Source organism: Notamacropus eugenii, chromosome 5 (genome assembly GCF_028372415.1).
Source record: "Notamacropus eugenii isolate mMacEug1 chromosome 5, mMacEug1.pri_v2, whole genome shotgun sequence".
In the NCBI taxonomy this organism is placed as follows: Eukaryota; Metazoa; Chordata; class Mammalia; order Diprotodontia; family Macropodidae; genus Notamacropus; species Notamacropus eugenii.
The window spans coordinates 310,904,805-310,919,366 of record NC_092876.1 but is presented as its reverse complement, the minus strand read 5'-3'; the positions used below and the strand labels follow the sequence as shown (position 1 = coordinate 310,919,366).

Sequence of the window (14,562 nt, the reverse complement as noted above, 5' to 3'; positions counted from 1 at the left end):
CAAAGGAAATATACTTTCCTCTTAATAGAGAAGGCTTCTAGGTGGTACAGGGGATAGAACTTTGGACTTGGAGTCTGAAAACCCTGAGTTCAAATTCACCCTCAGACACTTAGTAGCTGTGTGACCTTGGCAAATTGTTTTACCTTTGTTTGCTAGTTTCTTCATCAGTAAAATAAGGGTGATAATAGCAGCACCCACCTTCATAGGGTTGTTGTGAGGATAAAATGGGATTATATTTGTAAAGTGCTCTGCAAACCTTAGAACAAGTGCTAGCTATTATTGTTATCATATTGTAAATAATATTAGTTTTATATATTACATATGATAATAATCATTATTAGAGAAGTGGAGGGCCACAGGTATATAATAATACAAATGCTGTCAGATATGGTTGTTTTATCCATTGGTTTTGATTAACTACTTTTCCATGCTTTTAGGGTTCAATGGGAGGGAGAACAGGGAGGGGAGCAGGAGGCACATTGGGGAATGTCTGTAGTGTGAAACAAAAGACAGCAATAGATGTAAATAAAAGAGAGAATATGGGGTTCATTCTCACCTTCACTCTCCCCAACCCTATCCCCTGTGTTTTTAAACATAGAAGTCTTGCAACCCTGAGAAGTCAGGAAGAAAAAAGTGAATTCTGCTTTTTTTTTAAAATAAAAGTAATAATTCCTTCATACTATTTTTAAAAAAGAATAATCTCCAGGTGAATGGGCAAGAACTAGCAGTCAGCAACATTTGCTAGTTAAGTGCTATCACTTCTTAACTAGGGACAGAACCATGCAGCTTCAACCTGCTCATACTCTCCATATTTCCAAGTTTCATTTGTAGGAAGTTTTCTCTTCAAAAAAGCACTGGACTTATAATTAGGACATTTAGGTTCTGATTCTGACACATAATGGCTACACGATTGTGTGACAGTCATTTCCCTGTTGTGAGAAAGATTCCTTTTTTATAAAAATATGATCTTTTCTAAAAGCCTTTTCAGCTCTGAATTAATAATCCTATGAGGCTACTTGAGGAAAAGCATACTATGAAGCCAAAATCTAAATGAACTGTACTCATTCTCTGAACCCTGAACTAAATCAAAGATACCCGGATTTCTGGAACTTTCATTTATCTAGAATATAGATATAATCTCTAGAGAATAAAAAAATCACTCCTTAACAACAAAGAAAATGGGTATTATAAAGTCAATGTACTTTACTGCATAGAAAATGTCATCCTTGGACGCTCATGAGAGAATCTAGTGACTTTGTATTCCATGTAAAATGAAGGTACTGATTTAACAAGCTTGTTATCTGCTTTCCTCTGGCAAACTTCTGTCCAACCTAGGATAGAGCAGTCAACAAAAGTGAAACAGCAGTGAAGGCTCCTTCAGTGACAACAGCAAGAAATGACATCTGAGAGCAAGAAGGAGACAAAAAAATGCCAAGTAAAAAAATCACAGCAGTTTAGGATGAATGAATGTAAGTCAACTCTCCCTTCTACATCTGAGGACATCGATATGTTATATGAAATTACGATAAGCACTATTCTTGGTAATAATTGACATGGGTTTTAAAGTTTAAAAAACACTTCCCCACTTCAACAACTCTATGAAAGAGGAACTATAAGTGACCTGCCTACAGTCACACAGACACTAAACAGAAAAGCAGGATCTGAATATAGCTCTCCCAGCTATGTCAAAGGCCATCTACACTGCTTCCCCTGTCCTGAATTCGATCAAGGAAAAGTTGATCAAGGTTAGTTTTTTTGTTTACAAAGACAGGAAAATTTCTAGAAATTTCAGAAAGACTTACAACAAAAACTTTTTTTTAAGTGTAAGTTTTTAAAGGGCAAAGACTTCAGTCATCTGGAAAATTCACTTTTCCAAAATACTTATATCACCTGATGATGCCACACAATATCCTGTGAATTTTTAACCAAGAAGAAGATAAATGGAGAAAAATAAATAAAGGAAATGAATGGAAACATGCAATATATTTATATATGTTTGTGTATGGATAAGAGATATATTTATATGTGTGTATTTGACTTTACCTGTATTATATCTGTATCTTTTTCGAATATTTCTTAAGCTCTGCTTCAGGTGGACCTCAGTCCCTCCTCTCACTCTTCCCTTCCAAAAGTGTATCTGCCACTGATTCTACATGAAATTGGGCCTTTCTACGGAGTCTGTTTACAGTTGTTCCTTTCCCCTTCCCCCCCTCTTTTTTTTTTGCTTCTTAATGCCCTTGCACTCAAATCTTTTCTTCCCTTACTAGCTTCTCCCTAGCAACATCTGAAAAGGGCAGCAGTCATTGGTTTATAATCAATCTGGCAGCCAATGAAATGTCAGCTCAGAGATTATTCTTAAACCAATTGGAATCCTATCTTTCAAAGGATAAAAAATGACCATATTAAGAAAACATTGTATAGCTACCCTTTAAGTGTGGAAGAGGAAGACACATTTACCTGTTCAAGGTGAAACCAATTCTAAACAACATGACTGGTGTGGGAGTGTGCACACCCCAAGCTAGTGAAGGACACGCAAGCCTAGAATAGACAATATATATTTTAATGTTTTATATATAATATATGTACATATTTTGTTATATATAACATATTTTGCTATATATTACATATATAACATATTTTGTTATATATTACATATGTAACATATTTTTGTTATGCATATAATATATATGTGTTGTGTATATATAATATATATGCACATACCATATATACATAGATGTCTATATGTATATTTGTGTGTAAATACGTGTATACATGTGTATATCTGTCTTTTGCTGTTGTTCAGTTGTTTCTAACTCTTCATGACCTCATTTGGGATTTTCTTGGCAAAGACACTGGAGTGGTTTGCTATTTTCTTCTCCAGTTCATTTTACAGATGAGGAAACTGAGGCAAACAGGGTGAAGTGACTTACCCCAGGTCACACAGCTAGTAAGTGTCTGAGCCCAGATTTGACTCAGAAAGATGAGTCTTAATGACTCCAGACCCAGCACTCTATAGATTTTGCTACCTGTTCCAACTAGCTGTTCTACATCTATCTATCTATCTATCTATCTATCTATCTATCTATCTATCTATCTATCTATCTATCTATCTATCTGTCTGTCTGTCTGTCTGTCTGTCTGTCTGTCTGTCTGTCTATCTACCTCTCTCTCTCTCTCTCTATCAAAAAATGACAACAATCAAACCTGAATCAACCAGAATGTTCATGGAACTGGTTAATCAAAATTTCTGGGTACCCAAGGGCAAACCCCAGACTCCTATTTATTCCAGTCCTTGTAACTGACAAGTTTTTTTTTTTTTAACATCTCTAAGGCCATTTTTCTGCATTAACCATGTTAACGAACATGGTTGACCTTTTTTTCTCTGATACCAATCACCTACATCCTCAAAGCCATCATTCTAAATAACAATTCTCACTATTCTCAGCTCTTTGTGTAGAGGTAGAAAGTACAACATACTGGACTGAATGTATCTGAAAGTCTCAGCGTTGCTTGGGAAAGGGTGGGGTGGTGGCGTTGAAGAACCAAATCCCTAATTTTGAACTTATTTCTTCATGTTTTATCATTTTCTCCTAAAAGTGTATCATAGCAAATAAATAAATAAATGAATCTTATTTCATTGGGAGGTTCTAATGACCTGGGTTGATTAAAATTCCACTAAAATACATCAGCACTCTGAAAAGCATGAAGAATAATCTAACATGGTTTTCTAGAGTTAAGTTAAATCTGAGCTATGTTTAATCCTTTACATTCCAATTGCTGATTCTTGCACTTGAAAATTTCTGATTGTATTATTAATATTAGCTTGGATTCCTCCCTGCCCCATTTTAATAACAACATCCATATATAACACTTGGTCAGTGAAGAACAGACATTTAACCACACCTTGACCCCTGGAGCCAGTAACTGCCAAACCTAAATATACTGTCACTGACTGGACACACACAATGTATCAAACAAGGGCAACTCGCATCTATTTGTTGGAAAAATTTGACTGATGTGCCTTCAACCTGTCATCAGACCGCAGTGACCTCAATTTTTTGAGAAGTAAAGTCAAAATCCATTCTTATCTTCTGAGATGCAAGACTTATTTATGTGTCAGCCTTCCCCCTCGATTGGCCTTAGCCTTTGGGAAGCAGTCTAAAAACACAATCACGAAGAGAAGACCTTCAGTTCATACCCACTTTTGACCATGTTCTTTAAATCTCTCCTAAGACCTTCCAATTAGTTTGTGAAAGTTACACATGCTGCTGAGCTACTTCTGAGTCCTAGGAAGGAGAAGAAGGGGGACAGGGTGGGTTTTAACAATAAGAAATGACTACATTCTCCATCAAAGTAGAAGCCAAGCAAAAAAGGAAATAAAGGACATAAAAATTGTATCACTGGGTTCAGACACTGCAATGTATTATTATCTCTGACAATGACCCCAAAGAATGTTTTACAGAAGATACGAGCCTAGGAGATCATAGTCCAACTTTTCATATCACAGATGAGGAAACTGAGGCATGGAATAGTGAAGCAAGACTGCATAGCTAGTTAGAGGAAAAGTGGTTGTCCTGACTGATTTCATCCTCAAAGGATAGGGATGTTCCCCAAGTTTCCATGAATGAATGAATGAGAAAGCATTTCTTAAGTACTTAGTATCCCCATTCATCATGGATCTTTAGTAAACCATTCATCATAGTTATTCATCCATGAATCTATCTAAACTTTTTTGAACCTATTCATATTCTGTGCCTCCAATTACTACCCCTAAGTCATCTAAATAACAAATGTCTAAATTCTCCATCTTCCTCTGCTACTTCCACCTGTAAAAGTAAGTATGAGATGATCCCCTTTAGCATCTGAGGCTCTCTGACAACCCAAGGGAAGCTGGGAGGCAAGAGAGGCTAGTTAGAAAGATGGGAGAAATGGATGAGGCCCTCAGAGTTCCCTGAGCTGTTTTCTAGACATCAAGGTTTGCTTACACAGCAAACACAAGCACACCAATCTCCCATTCCAGGCTTAAAAATATGGACTTGTTTTTTAACTCCTAACATAATGAATGATCTTAAATATTAGAAACTTGAAATTATTAAGTAAATCATTGCACCTGCAAAGCTTCTATTTGCATAACATTAATTCATGATGGCAGCTAAAACAAATTCATCACATTCACTATATTAGAGGCTGATTTATGTAGGAATTGAAAAAAATCATGAGCTTAAAATTATGTTGACATGATGTACGTGCTCAGTGGTGAAAGGTTTTTGTTGGGGTTTTTTTTTAAATCATCTAAACAACTGAATTATGGGGAGAAGGAAAAGGTTTGGGGGGAGGAAGAAGGAAAAGAGGAAGGGGGTGGCAAAGGAATGGCATCTTCAAAAATGAATAATGCTATTGCTTCACGCGCATGTACTCACACACACTTCAGTTATTAATGTCAAGTATGCCAAAGATACGCTGGAAAATCATTACCATTCATAGCCACTAACAGCCATTAAATTTCAATCAATTCAACTTAACACAAGTGTACTTCAGCGGCCCTTACAGTTCCTTATAAATGTGGCTCAAAAGTCGGCCTGACTTATTGCATTGTCCACCACACAAAGAGGCATTGCTAAGGATCTCTCTGAAAAGGGACTATCTTGGGTCTTCTGAACGGATGCTCTTTTAACATCCCAGTCATCAACAGATCTTTCTTTTCTGAGGGAGCTGAGAGAGGGCCCTAATAGCACCCTCCAGGTCAACATAAACGGAGAAAAATATGCCTTTTTTTAGTTGAAATCCTCCCTTTTGTGCCTTTGAGGTGGGAGAAAGACTGAAAAGTGGGTGTCCTCTGGAAGAAACTTAACAACTTGTCCCTTAAAGAGAAAGTTTCAGACTCCACCAAAAGTTCTGTATTGCTCCACAGCTGCAACTCACCCAACCCACTTGAATTTGTCATTTAATATGCTTCCTTTAAGCTCTTTGAAAACTAACATTTAATTCCCTTCTCAGTGAAGGGGCCTTGGGGCAGGTCAATTAGAAAGGAGGAAAAACTCAAAGAATACAGACCAACTCCAGGCAGCAATCGCATGGGTTAGAAAACCCGCCTTTTCAAAAGCTAATAGGCTTGCAGTCGGGTTTCTTACAGAGACTCTTCCAGCCTGTGATGGAGAAGTAGCTGAGTTATGATTTTTTTTCCCTTAGAGGCCAGGATTCCAGGCTGAATGGATCTCGGAATCCCGCTTACACATAGTTTCACAACACCAAGGTAACAAAGACAAGTTGGGCTGAATAGATTTTGATCTGGCTGTCTGTTCTTTAGTTTCCATGAAACAGGTTTGAGCCATTCCTGCAACTTGCTGAAGGTTGCTGGTGGGCAGCCTATTCTGAAAGCGGCAACAATGAGCGTATTGTTTAGGATACTGTAAAAACAATCTGGGTGTGCAAGTCCCCATATAACAAGAGGGGAACTCGATGTGTTGCAAATTATGAGGAATGTTGGCACCGGGAGGCTTTACGTTCTTGCTATTAACCCATGGGCTCACCGGCATTTGAGTCGGACGATTAAGTAATTAAATGTTCTATGGAAGGCAGTAGATGGTAGAGAAATCTTTTTAGCACATGCTCTCCCTTGACTTTCTCTTCCCAGCTATCTAAAATCTCAAGACCTCTGTAGGGTGCCTCCCCAGAAGCTGAAACGGAAAACCAAGTCGGGGGTGGGGGTGAGTGGAGAAAAGGAGACAGAAATGCACCAAGTATATACAATAGGGATGTACTCCAGACTCAGGCATAATGCCCCCAGCATCAAAAGAGCAAGAGTTCAACTGATTTCATAAAGGTAAATTGCTCTAAACATGACGATGTCAGCAAAACTTAATCACGCCAGGAGCTTTGCTTAATTACAGGTTTTAAAGCACAGTTTAGAGAAAGGCAGATACTTAAATGTGTCACCTGGAAAGGTCCAGACACTCAAACTATTTGTAAGTTAGAGGTACACAAATATTTGTAACTCCCCTCCCCACCCCAAAACCTAGCAGACCCAGTGTGGCAGCACACAGAGAACCAATCAATTCTGTGAGGGGGGGGGGGGGGGGAGGAGGCACCAAACATATTTACATAGTAAATGCAAACTACTAGGCAGTAATCATTGAGATCTGTCTTTAATTACCAACCTGTAAAAAAGTTTCATTTCAGCAGGAGGTGTTATCTCTTAAAGCAGTTTCCCCAGCTATGATCACCAAGATAACTATGCTTAACCCTTTCCAAGCCAACAGAGCACTCAACCAAAGGAAGGAACTCAAACTCCAACCCCCAAACTGATCCCCAACAAAACTGAAGTCAGTCCACTATAAGGAGTACTGTAATGACACAACATTCTCCCCCTTTCCCTCTACACATACAAAACGCACACACACATACACACATGCACATACATACATACACATGGGAGGTAAGGGGCCCTCTGAAGAAAAAGGGGGGAAAAATCAATCTAGTGCTAATGAATAAAAAGTTCCTTTTATTCCACCGTTGTTTTTGGTTCATTAAATTTTCCACAGATTTGCAGAGAAGAAAACGTGATCAATAAACCTTGACAAAAGTGAACGTGTGAAAAAGGCCAGAGAATGGAACAGGAAGATAAAAGTGATATCCCGATCACAGATTTCAGAGGCAGATGACCAGAGCTCTGGACTGCTGAATAATCTGAATAGACCATCATTTCTTTGCAGCCTTTCACATTCTTTTGCCTGACTGTTGAAACTCTTCATTCAATACAATAGTAAATGCACTAAAACTTTTTTTCTTATGCTAATGGTGAAATCGGGTACTCAGAGTTAAAACACACTTCCCAGTAACTTGTTTTCTTTAAGAAAAAAAAGAAAACCTCCACAATACATTAACTTATTCTAGTTAAACCAAAATGTCAAAAATGGCTGGCAAAATTATTGCTCACACCCTCTCCTTCCTCCAAAAGATATATAGATATATATATATCTATATAGCTATATATACATATATGTATAATGTGAGAGTATTTGCATGCTTTTGTATATGAAAGAACACTAGGAAAAATGCTTTCTCTTCATTTTCAATTTTCTAAGTTTTAAATACAGTGGTTGGAAATATTACTTATGTCACTTTATCAATTTTCGTATACGTGCCCTTAAAGAGAGCAGCTACCATTACTTTTCAAAGACAAGATCCAATGACCACTTTAAAAGATTCTCAGTATCCTACAGTCATGACAGAATACATTAAGCTTTGGCATTTTGTACTACTATTACTGAACAGGAGAGTATTTTTTCACAAAGGAGTATTCATCTAAAATCCACAGATGTTATTTTTGCTTTTAAAAAGTCACATATTTTACATCAAATGACTTTTTCTTTATTCCCCTGAAGCTAGGCAAATCTGTTGAAGCAATTAAAATGATTTTTAAATTCAATTTTACTAAATATTTTTTTCTGAGAACTTTCTGCATATTCTCCATACTCTAAATCACTGCAGTCTGTATTCATGATTTCTTCTGCCCTAGATATTTTCTAGAATCTAAAATATGATTTCCCTATTTGGAAAATTTTGACATTACATATATGTATATGTATATATGTCTACAATAGAAAGTCAAAAGCCCAAGATTCCTCCTATAGTTGGTTTCTTAGGAGCTGTGGATCAACCCCAGGGCAGCAGTCTGAGTGTGCCCCAATTGTTTGTCCAATAGTACAGTAATTTGAACTGAAGTCTTTTTACAAGTAGAAAATCCATCAATATGCCTTGCTTGCTTCTTTCACAAAAATTCTTTTGCCCCATCTTCTTAAAGTGAAACACAGATACAAAAACATACTACCTAAGCTCAAACTTTTGCCCAGGAAAAGCCAGGTGTTCCCATCCATTGCTAAATAAAATTCCAAGGCTGTGGTTTTGAGCATTAACAAGTCAAACGGGTATATACAGGTTGCACTTAAAAAGTATGTATTAAAACTTTTCAGACTCATTTAAAGGGAATCTCTTGTGCCCATTCAATGGAGGTTTCTCTGGGAAGAAACACTGGAAAGGTGTTTATTAGGCAAATATCCAGTTTTGTCTGCCTGCCAGTTGAATCTACTGGTTTCACTAATCCAGCACTGGGTGACTTCACTGTGTACAGGGCACTTGTGGGAATACAAAAAGCATGAAGTATTTGTGTATCTTTCAGTCTGCAGTGCAAACAACCCAGCTACAGTACCCAAGACACCAACTATCTGAAGAGACAATCAATAAGCAACTACCCAACAGATCCTTCAGGTCCACTCATTCCACTGGGCCCTGAAAAGGATTCTCTGTCACAAAATGGGACTTATGGATGTATAAGTAAATGAAGCAGCATTCCATTGCAAAAGAAAATCCACCTTGGAATGAAGCAGCTTTCCCAACTGCATGAACAGTTTGGGTAAACCAAACATTGCCTTCTGAGAGCATGTTCAGGTTCAGTGTGATCCAGAGAGAAAGGCTAAAATGACCTTGGACTAAGAAGATCCCAATCACTTTTCAAGTCTCAACCACATCAAGTGGGATTTTAGAATCAAATTTATCCGTCACATGAAAAATAAACACTGGTTCCAAAATTCAGGATTGAGAAGCACAGACATGTCTAAACTAACTTCTCTTTAAAAAAGTTTTTTTTTTTTGGAGGATTCAGCATAATTGCTTTTAAATTTTTCCTCTGGAAGAAGAAATTGTAGTTTCCTATTTGAAATCATTCCCTACTGACCTACTTTGAAAAAAAAAAAAACCAAACTGAATGTCATCAACTTTTAGGTGAGGGACTCCCACAGCCTGGTCACTTCAAAGTTACATTGTTGATTGCTCTTAGGAAGCATGTGAAGTGGGTAGAGGTAAAAACATCACTTTGCTTAGGAGTATTCTCTTTGGCAGGAATACATGTCACAACAGACAAGGCATGAATCATGACCCAAGGGGAAGAGCATGCTTTAAAAAAAAAAAAAACCACTGCTGAATTATTAGGTAACTTTCTGAAATTTGCCTGTTTTTCAACTGAGAAAAAAATCCCCCCTCACCCCTCAAAGCTATTCTTTTTAAAATTCTCCAAATGGATGACATTTGGAAACCATGTGGTGGCATCTGGATGGACTTAAAACTGAGGATAACATAGTACACACACATACATATATGCATACATATAAATTGATAAAACAAAGGAAAGCAGGAGAAGATGAAGCGGAAGGCAGAGGAAAAAATGGGTGAAAATGAAGAGGAGGGGGAAATTTTTGTATTTTTTCAAATTAAATTTGTCCAATCATCCAGGCATCTGGAAAGCTTAATATCCATACTCTCAAAACTATAGAGCAGTTTCAACTAAACACAACTTCCCAGTCTTCCTCTTGCTATATATTTCCCTCACATGGAACAATTGCAGAGCTACTAACCCTGCCTACAGAAGGATTCTGTCCATAGTCACAATGGACAGAGAAAAAGGAAACCCCCAGCAAAGCTAAGTAAATTAGTGCTAGTAAGGGGGGGGGGGGGGAGAAAGAAGAAGAAAACCCTTTTATGTTAGGTAGCTAGAACAAACAGATCAAATCAGTGAGACTTATGACAAATCAGCCTATTCCACCGCCTTTCACTGCTGTATATTTTGGATTTCACGGTTTATTTACTTTACTCTTTTGGCACCAAGCCCCCAGAGCATGCCAATACAATATTTGTTTAAACACTATTTTATGCAGCGAGCGAGGGAAACGTTTACTTTCAAATTCTTGCACACCCCCAAGAGCCTCATCGGCAAACAGTATATGAACGTTTTACAACTGTTCCCTTTATCAGAAGCTGTCAGGATTAAAACTTCACAAACTCAACAAGGGGGAGGGGGGGAGGGTCTCTTACATAGAACTGGGGATAGGTTTTTCAATATCCTTCAGCAGTATGTATATACATTAGATGAGGTAAGGAGTGAGGATGGATGTGGGTGAGTGTACAAATATATGCCATATTTAGGTCAATTGTATAGACATGATTCCTGAGAGCCTTGGGGACTATCTGACTGCACATCCCCCACTTTTCCATCTAGTGTTCATTTCTATGAAAAGAAAAAAAAAACCTTTCGTAGACCTAGGACTCTGAGAACACTGACTTGGATTTCAGGCTAGAGTTCTCCTATCCAAACCTTTAGGGGTAGAGAGGTGGGGTTAAGAGAGAAAGGGGATTCTTCCTAATCTCTCTTGCTATAAAGTCAGGTTTCCTAGGAAATGACAGTAATTACTCGAAGGAAAAAAAAAGGCGCCCAGTTGGACTGGCTCTTTTAGCATTTCTTCTCTTCTCACCCTTTTCTCCCCTTCCTCTTCCCCCCCTTCTTCCCCTCCCCATACATAACCCTCCACACACGCCCCCAACAACCACACACACGCGTGCGCGCACACACACACACACTCATACACACACTCCTCACAATTGTCTTAAAGCCACAAGGTCCAGGGAAAACTCAACTCTCTAAATCCTTAATAGGATTGGCGCCCAGCTCTCTCCAAGCCTCTCCCCATCACACAGAGATCAAGTTGCAGTAGTGGATTTTTCAAATTCCTCAGCAAATATACTTGTTGAAAGATTGCCCCTCCCGGGGGTGGGAAAGGTGGAAGGGGAATGGGGGCAAGAGAGAGGAGAGTGTGGATGGGGGTGGTGGTGGGGAGCTAGAGCAGTATGGTAGGGAATGGAGTGGAGTGACCAGGTCCCTCCAGATTCCTTTGGGAAAGGAAAGCAGTTTGAAAGAGAAAGAAAGCAAGAGAGACATTCAGGGAGAGAAGGGAGGGGAAGATCTGGGGGCTGGTAAAACGGGGCGAAGTTTTTGCTAAAAGTCGACACACAAGTCTCTTTCTCCAGATCCTCCAAAGCACCCCCGCCTCACAAGCTCCAAGTTTCTCGGCCCCTCTCTCCTCTCCCCCCGCCCTCCACGACAGCATCACCTTAGAAAGTAAGAGGGAGGAGGAGAGGGGGATATTTCCCCAAATCTCCCATCTCACCTCCTTCCCCGGGACAAAACCCCAACACGGACACAGCAACCCTTAGGGTTTAAGCGGCTGAGGGCTTGGATTGGGGGTGTCTTCCAGGGAGAGTTGCAGTTTGAGGCATGGGACTGATGATAAATGAAAGCTTCCCCTCCCCATTTTTCTAATCTCTCAGAAGAGGGATAAAAAAAATGGGGGGGGGGGAGCAAACTGAGCCGCAACGAAGAGGGAGACGGACCACCCCTCTCACCTCGATGCACATTGTCTGGGAATTTCAACTCCGAGCTCTCCTTCCATTTTTCAGCTCCCCGCCCAGGGTAACCCTAGCCCTAAACATCCAGGAACCCCCAAAGAGTACACAACAAAGTTTCCCCCCAAGCGAACTCGAGCCCCTTCCTGCCCGGCTCCCGCCCGCTCTGCTCCGGTCCCCTACAGCCCTCTACCTGCAGGAGCCGAGCGGGTGAGGAGGGCTCAGAGGGCCGGGGCCGCCCAGCCCGAGCGCCCTTTGGGGAAATGCGGCATCCCTTCCATGCGCTCTTCTGCCCTCGCCTCGCCCGGACACTGCCGGGGAAACAGAAGGAAAGGCTCTCTTTTTTCTTTTCTTTTCTTTTCTTTTTTCTTTAAAGAAAGAAAAAGGCAAATATAACTTTACCAAGGAAGAGAAAAGTTTGCTCTACAATGCAGGTGTCTGTTCTGGAGCAGGGCTGCAGCTCCTGCCCCCCATCCCAACTTTGCTGTGCGATCCGAGGCAGGCTGGCTGGCTGGCTGGGTGGCTAGAGGGCGGGGGTAGCACTGGGGCGGGGGGCGGGGGAGGAGGGGAGCGGGGAGGGGGGCGGGCGGGGAAGATCCTACTGTCTTCCCTTCGCCTTCTCGCCGAGGCTGCCGCGCTACTCCTACCCTCTTTTCTTCCTCTCCTCCTTCTCCCCCCCTCCTCCTCCACTCTCCTCCTCCTCCTCCTCCTCTTCTCTCTCTCTCTCCTCCTCCTCTTCCTCCTCCTCCTCCCCCGCCTCCCCGAAGTCTCATTGATGGGAGTTTTTTTTTTTTTTTAAAGTCTGCTGCTGTTGCTGGCTCATTCCAGCACTTCTGCTATCCATCATCTACATCTAAGATATAGACCTCTCTCTCTCTCTCTCTCTCTCTCTCTCTCTCTCTCTCTCTCTCTCTCTCTCTCTCTCTCTCTCTCTCTCTCTCTCTCTCTCTCTCTCTCCACACACACACACACACACACACACACACACACACACAGCGCTCGGGTGCGCGCATACAACACAGGCACACACATACACACACGCACACGCACTTCCTCACTCACACAGACACACACTGGCTGAAGTTTAGGAGGCCCAGCAGGGCAGGGATGGGAGGTGGAGGAGGGGTGAGGAAGTGAAGAATCTTTTCCCTTCCTAATATAGAAAAAATAAAAAGGGTGGTGTAACACAGAGGAAAACTTAAAGGAGAGAAGAAAGCAAAGGAAAGAAGAAAGGAGGAAAGAAAGGAAGGAAGGAAGAAAGAAAGAGTTCTCCCTCACTTTTTTTTTAAAAACGAGGGGGGTGGGGTGTTATAGCTAACTCAAGTCAGATGATCTCCAGAGCAGAAATCCACCAACTGATCTGTTTTCAATCTAATCCTTCTCCTTCTCCTCCTCCCCTCAACTCCCCACCCCCCCACCCCCCAGTTGCACCATTTGCTATTCCAGATGGGCCCGGCTCTTTTTTTATACATAGGAATGGAGAAGCAGAAATGGACAGCTCTGGGTCATGTAGCCCCCTCTCAACCTTCGCCAAGTTGCTGATTTCCTGAGAACCTCAGGGAGGGGACACAAGGAGAAAAGATGCAGGTGCCTGGAAGTTTGTTTCATTCTCACCTTTAGGGTTCAGAGCAGTTAATTTTCCCCTTCTCCCCTCCCCCTTTACCAGCTTCCTCTATCAGTATCTTTGACATATTGTCATCTGAAATCTGTTGTGAAGAGAAAGCCTTCAAGATTTTGTTTTGTGTCTTTTTTTAAAGATAGTATACTCTCTAGTTCTAGTTATGTCAACCAGATGGAAATAATCAGAAAACAACAACAGAGGGGAAAAAAAACAGAAAAAGAAAAATCTAAGTAATATCTTTAAAATGGGGGCGGGAAGCAAGAAGGGGAGGAAGGGGAAGTCAAATTTTGTGATTTGGCTTGTTCTGATGAATCTCCATTACACAAAATTTGAAGCACAGATATGATTTTTTTTAAACAGGACACAAATGCCCAGCTTGGAAATACAGGTCACAAAACAGCCTAAAAGTCTGTGTAACTATGAAAAAGTCTCATTTCTATCCAGGTATGCCACCAGTCTTTCCCATTGACTCTCACACTTGCCTTTTCTAATTTCATGAAATTGAGTTTATCAGTGACTTCAAATGTGAGTTTATCAGTGACTTCAAATGTAATGGCCAAAGAAAACTGGTCTGGACAAATAAAGCATATCATTTCCTTACTGCTGGAAAACGTTTTCAAAATGTATTGGTTAGTGGCTTTCTGTTTTTCCTTTCAGTCTTTCTTTCTTGTTTTACATGTAAGTACAATAAACCAGGACAAACCCAACTT

The 14,562-nt window shown here is 40.4% G+C and overlaps 1 protein-coding gene across 3 annotated transcripts in view; it reads right to left on the bottom strand.

The window, feature by feature from the left end:
- Window positions 1–12,756, bottom strand: part of GLI2 (GLI family zinc finger 2) — a 394,999-nt gene extending 382,243 nt beyond the window's left edge. For 2 of the 3 annotated variants that reach the window (XM_072613380.1, XM_072613383.1), the window contains exon 1: window positions 12,634–12,756. The gene's annotated coding sequence lies outside the window, so the exon portion shown is untranslated. Of the gene's footprint in view, window positions 1–12,424; window positions 12,598–12,633 lie in introns of those variants that run through there. The other variant, XM_072613381.1, reaches the window with a different exon arrangement.
- Between the last annotated feature and the right edge of the window lie 1,806 nt (window positions 12,757–14,562).